The sequence below is a fragment of the Mustela putorius genome, unplaced genomic scaffold, assembly GCF_011764305.1.
Source record: "Mustela putorius furo isolate JIRA1106 unplaced genomic scaffold, ASM1176430v1.1 tig00003974_pilon_pilon_pilon, whole genome shotgun sequence".
NCBI lineage: Eukaryota > Metazoa > Chordata > Mammalia > Carnivora > Mustelidae > Mustela > Mustela putorius.
In genome coordinates, this window is record NW_025422117.1 from 11,597,581 (window position 1) to 11,604,445 (window position 6,865).

General features: G+C 33.6%; 1 pseudogene; it reads right to left on the reverse strand.

Annotated features, from left to right (window-relative positions):
• Positions 1–5,626: 5,626 nt before the first annotated feature.
• LOC101682479 lies at positions 5,627–6,124 on the reverse strand (annotated as a pseudogene).
• Between the last annotated feature and the right edge of the window lie 741 nt (positions 6,125–6,865).

Here is a 6,865-nt window from a genome sequence, read left to right on the forward strand (position 1 = left end):
CTCTCTGGGTGAAAGAGAGTAAAAGAAGTTTACTGTGTATGAACTGTCACAAGAAGGCCGACTCCCTGCAAACGGAGCTTAAGGTATTAAATTACTACATGTCGGAAGAGTGTATGCCTCCAATTAATATATGAATGAGGATATATCTCCATTGTGCCATAGTCCATATACACATTTGTGTTTGTTATACAGTCATTTTTATTCTAAGTAATACAGAATCTTGTTTTTTAATGTGGGATGCAGCAATTGTAGTAATAAAATATGTGACATTGCTTTGACAGTTTAAGGCAGAGAATGAAGAAATAGATTAATGAAGTTGAAAAATGAAATTACATGTAATATGGTGAAATATGTAGTAACATGTTTACCTCTGAAAAAAACCTGGAGGGCAGGAAAGGGGCAACTTGTCAGTAACTCTAGAAGTTGAAAACAGAGTATTAATGTGTGTTGGTCACCACTTTTGATTTGGAAGAGCTGTATGAAAGAGATGACTAAAGTAAAAACTGACTTTCCTATGACAGCAATGAAAATTAAAAAAAAAAAAAAAGAAGAGTCCAAATTTGTAGCCCCAGAGGTTTGACAAAGCTATATACTTTGAAAACTAAAAGTCAGAAAATAAAACTAAAAAAAAAAAAAGGCTTTGAGCAAAAATCCTATTATTTTAACTCTTATCAATTAAATGAAGTTTTTGTTTTGTTTTGTTTTATTTTATTCCTGTGTAGAAAAGATGTATTTCAATGCAGTATTTTCCCACAATCTTATTTATCCCAGATGTCTTCAAAGTATGCACATTTAAGCAAAAGAGAGGTAAGGAGACAAAGAAATAAAGCAAACTTGAAAAGAATGTATAAATAATAGGAATAATTTTGAGTGTGGCTATGAGAATTTAGAATCAAGTAGAATCAACTGGAAATGACTGGGAACAACTATCTCCAGTCACATTTACAGTTGTAAAGAAAACTCTGTGTGTGTGTGTGTGATGGACTTGAGAAATATTTATGAATCCAAAATTGTTCTTTATTCCATGAGAGTTTACTGGCATAAATGAGAACTCTAAAGACTTTCTCATCTTTTTACTTTCTAGGGGATGAGTTAAAGGGGGAAAGGCTATATGAATTACCGGACATTTCTATTATTATAAATTGCATACTTTAATGAAATAATTTAGGATGAATTACAAAGATTCCTCAAGGTCTTGACCTATATAGGAAATACAGAGTGAGAATATATTTACAACTATGAGAAATGACCATTTCTACCATGTTGGAGCTAAGATGAATCAGCCAGATCTTGCTGCATACAAGGTTGTGAGATCAGTGTGTGGAGTGATTTGGAAGTATTACTTCTGAGTTAAGACTCATCTATAAATCCAGGACCAGATGATAGCACTTAAATACTCATCTATTTAGTTAAAAACTGTTGAGCTCCTTCTTGTATCTGGCATTCTGGTATTTACTAAGGATTCAGTAGCAAGTGAGACAAGTTTTATCTCTATCCTTAGGATAAAAATGGTACATTAGTAGTTGCCAAAGTATTGCAATTCCTCATTCAGTGGTAATAGAAAAGGTTAGTTTCTTAACTAACTTTTATTAAAATATTTAACAATATGTCGGACAATTAAAGGAGTTTAAGAAAAAAACATGCATTATAAAATGGCAAATTTTATGTTATGTATTTTTACCACAATTTTTAAAAAAAGGACATGCATTATTTTTTGAAGTAAAGATTTTAAGAGCTAACAACACACACATAAATACACACACACACACTACCCCTAACAACACACACATAAACACACACATACACTACCCCAATTAGAACTGATTTTTTAAAAAAAATTTTTGTCACAGTGTTTTTGGTAGCTTTGTTTTATTTTGTTTGTTGTTTTGTTTTATTTTTATTTTTGTTGTTGTTGTTTTAAATACTTTTATTTCTAAAATTAACTCTCAGGTGAGCTATAAACCATGTTCCATAGTTCTTCATTTTAGGCATTTCCCAGAAAATTTGTGTATGTGACCCATATCAATATTTTTTTTAATTTTTAATTTTTTATAAACATATATTTTTATCCCCAGGGGTACAGGTCTGTGAATCGCCAGGTTTACACACTTCACAGCGCTCACCAAAGCACATACCCTCCCCAATGTCCATAATCCCACCCGCCTTCTGCCAACCCCCTCCCCCCAGCAACCCTCAGTTTGTTTTGTGAGATTAAGAGTCACTTATGGTTTGTCTCCCTCCCAATCCCATCTTGTTTCATTTATTCTTCTCCTACCCACTTAAGCCCCCATGTTGCATCACCACTTCCTCATATCAGGGAGATCATACGATAGTTGTCTTTCTCCAAAACAGCTGTTTGTTCTACCTCTATGATAACAAATATAAAGAAATTAAACTTTCCTGTTATTTTGTTAAAATAAACTTTTCTGTTATTTTGTTAAAATTTCTGGGGCCCCAAATTTGTCAAATAATACCAACAATGAACACTAATAATTTAGTTAGATGTAATAAAAATATGTTGCTTCTGGAAAATAAGTCTGTGAGTTAAGTAAAATTGTTTTGTATCAAAATTACTGTTTTCTCATCAAAGCTTATGAGACTCACTCTGCTCACAAATACAAAGCTATTGTTTAATAAATACCCGAACTCTAAAACTCTATAAATATCTTTCACTGATTTTGAGATAATCTAAGTATATAAGATTTATTCTTCTTTATCATAGTAGACCTAATACACTTAGTTTTGTTTGATTAGTAGGTTTTCTAGTCTTCTGAGAGGTGGCCATCTCTTACTTTCCATAAACTATTATCTTTGGAACCAGAAATCAGATATTGCAATAATCAACTTATTTGGCATTATAATAAGACATATCTTATTGTGGTGTGCACACACACACTTACACATGCACAATCATAATTGCCTGGGTTTTATAAAACTGAGTGTTCTGCTTCAATTTTCTCAGATAAAGGGAAAGATTCTGAAACATTATCATCATAGGAATTATTACAGCTAACTTTTACTTTGGAGTATGTGATTATTTCTTAACAAGTGGAACTAGAACTTTACAAATTCTGTCAAAGCTTAAATATTCGGTTTGGGAGACTAAGATCCAGTTTAATAGGGCACCTGGGTGGCTCAGTGGGTTAAGTGTCCGCCTTAGGTTTAGGTTATGATCCTGGAGTGCCTGAATGGAGCTCCCCATCTGGCCCCGTGCTCAGTGGGGAGTATGCTTCTCCCTTTCCCACTCCCCCAGCTTGTGCTCTCATGTTTTCTCTCTCTGTGTCAAATAAATAAATAAAATCTTAAAAAAAGAAAAAATCCTGCTTAACTAAAGGAAAACTAGGACAAGAAATTATACCATGAAAAATGCAGTTGGTTTATTACATTACCTATTTTGATTTTGAAAACCCCAACTACTTTTGATTTTCCTTTTGTGTTTAATGACTAAAGGGTCTGAAGAGATTTCTCCTAAATATAGCTGAGCTAGAGAGATGGGAGAAATGATATCTTTTGATTAGCCATTGTAATATTGTAACAACAATGATATACTTAAGTCTGTATTGACACAGCTGAGCATCTTCAATATTCACCCTCCCCTCTCCTCCAAAATAAGTGATAAAAGCAAAACAAAACAAAACCAAAAAATCCTGTTTTTAGGACACTATCTCTGTTGTAATCATCTCCCCAAAGAGCTGGCTATAAGAAACGTAAACAGCTTCTTTCTAGTTTCAAAAGGAGAGGAGCACTAGTGATAGGCACCTAGAGGGAAATGCCAGCATAATGCAGAAAATTTATAAGCAGCAGAAAAAAAAAAAAAAGACACAGACATTTATGATAACTAAAGGAAGAAAGAGATTGTAGGAGCAGTAGGCACAAGAGAAGAAGCCTGGTACTGCTACAGGCAGTAGCTCTGTTTATACCTGAGTACCAAGGAATGTTCTACAGGGACTAATTGGAGATAAGTAAAAATGTCCTAGGGATTTATTAATGTTTTATTCTCTTTTTGTCTCTTTTTGAATATCTTAATACTCTCATTTCTAATTCATAATGCAACTAGAGGTCTGATCCTGTTCCACGATGCTTCAGTGGCAGTAATTATTTCAGAGATTTCCCAGTGAGCAATCACAAATAAAACTTCTATGTGGTGCTCATTAAACCTGTACTTAAACAGATTCTTTAGCATCTTCAATGGATCAAGTGCAGAGCATGCAGGTTAGGGAACTACAATGAACAATGGGTGAACTTCAAAAGCCTTTGTGGTCTCATTGCCTGATCTTTTTATTATGGAAGAACAAAAATTAAATAAACAAATGTACAACATATAAAATAATAAGACCCCTCAACCCCCCCCCAAAAATTTCAAAGACTTATGAATACATTAGTAATAAAACCCTTTTTACTTGATAGCCTGTTAAGTTGAACAGATAGGGAATTTTAAGATTAAACGGTTTCTGTGTATTCTCTTCAGAGAAGATCTGTATTGATTTATCTAATAAAAGTGTCATATTTAATTATTTGAATAGATAGATATTTGTTAGTAATATCACCAAATCAAACTATACTTGAAATGTAGTTGAGGGAATTCTTTTTGATCCCTAGCCTCCAAATAATGTTGAATATTTTAAAAAATAGTATCAATTCCATCTCTATTACTGAAGGTTCAAATACATACATTTTAAGATATAATTATCCTTAACGATCTGAAGTGTTTGGGAACTTAGTGTATGCATAGTTTACTTTATCAAAAGTACTTCATTTGGAGATTTTCCATATTGTTTCCTGCAGTTCCTGCCAGGACAGTAAATACCTTTCTATGTGAGATCTTTCCAATTATTGTTAACTATAGATACACAGATAAATTAAAGAATATTCTCAAGGACACAATTATCACTTCAGTGATAATATATCCCTCTTGTATGAGTGACTTGAGCACTTTAATATCTTTGGTATAATTAACAATTCCTATATACAGTAATATTTCTATAAGTATTGTTTCTTATTTCTTTATTAAAATAATGATAACCACATCTTAGATAATGTAGTCTTGTATTCTTGTTCTTTAGATGCATTTTAAAATGTTCTACCCTGATAATTTACCTAATTGCTTGTTCAAATATATGTTATGATATGGTAGCATCCATTATTATTATTAATTCCAGAAGGAATCCGGAAAATATCAGATGCTTTGTTTTTCTTCTGCTGTCAATACAATGTTTATAAAGGCTCTGGGCGCCTGGGTGGCTCAGTGGGTTAAAGCCTCTGCCTTCGGCTCAGGTCATGGTCCCAGAATCCCAGGATCGAGCCCCACATTGGGCTCTCTGCTCAGCAGGAAACCTGCTTCCTCCTCTCTCTCTCTCTCTCTGTCTACCTGTGATCTCTGTCTGTCAAACAAATAAATTTTAAAAATCTTAAAAAAAAAAGTTTATAAAGGCAAAATTTGACAAGTAAGTTATAAAAATGTAGAATATCTATCTACTCTTTGGTTTTTTTTTCTTTTCGTTCTCTCTTCTTTCTTCCTTCCTTCCCACCCTCCCTCCCTTTCTTTCTTTTTCTTTTTTCCTTCTCTTATCTATCCATCCACCCATCCATCCATCCCTGTATTTAGATTTAGCCAGCTGAACTCAGTTTAGATTTTGTTGGCAATTTTGTTGGCAACATCCAAAGCATCAGAGTCAGAGGCCAGGCGAACATATGCCTTCTTCTCTCTATCTGGCCTGATCAAGGTGTTGACCTTGGCCACATCAATGTGGTAGAGTTTCTTCATGGCCTGTTTGATCTGGTGCTTGTTGGCCTCGACATCCACAATGAAAATAAGTGTGTTGTTGTCTTCTATTTTCTTCATGGCTGATTCAGTAGCCAGGGGGAATTTGATGATGTCATAGTGATCAAGCTTGTTTCCCATGGGAGTGCTCTTTTGAGGATATTTGGGCTGCCTTTGGAGACGCAGTCTTGGGTGCTCAGAATGTAGGTGATGTGCGGATCTTCTTCTTCATCTTCTTCTTCTTTTTTTTGTGTGTGTGTGACTGTGGATGCCTTTCAGTGCCACTTTCTTGGCCTTCAAAGACTTTGCTTTGGCTTTGGCTTTGGGAAGGGCAGGAGCTTCCTTCTTAGCTTTCAGCACCATCTTTGTAAAAGGTCCATTATGAATTTTTAAAAAATAAGTAACATGCCTGAGATCTCCTTATTGAAAAAAGGCACTGATGGGTATAAAAATGAATTTTCATATAAAGATGTTTTTGAATGCATACTGAAACTAGTATGCTATTGGAGTCTATGAGAGCTGAGATGGTATAATATTATGATGAAATATTAAAAAAATAGAGTATTTAATAGGATCTTACATTCAGTGTGGATCTTTGAAATGAGGAATTGCAACAGCACCTAGTATACACTATGAAAATATAGGATGTCAAAATAAATCCTATTCTTTCCAAATATTATACAATCAAATCACATGTAAATCATTATAAGGGTGTTTTTTAATAAGGGTGTTTGAGAAGTTGAGTTTCTTTCTAAACTATTTTGAAAACAAACTTTCAGATTTTTAAAATAGCTTTCTGCTTCTCACATGCTTCAATGATAATAAGCCATTTCTAATTCATATATGGTATATTAAGTAGCACCATTACCCATGAAGTAATAATAGCTAACATTTACTGAGAGTTTATTGATGGTGGTGGCTAGGCACTCTTCTAAAGTGAGTTAGGAATATTAATTCATTTAATTCCTACAAAAATCCAGTAGAGTAGGTATTAATTTTATCTGGCAAGAAAACAACAGAAAGTTGTAAAACCACATAGTTCAACTTCAGAGGCTTTGTTCTTAACCAAAATAACACTGTTTTCAAGTTTAACTTCAAAAAAAG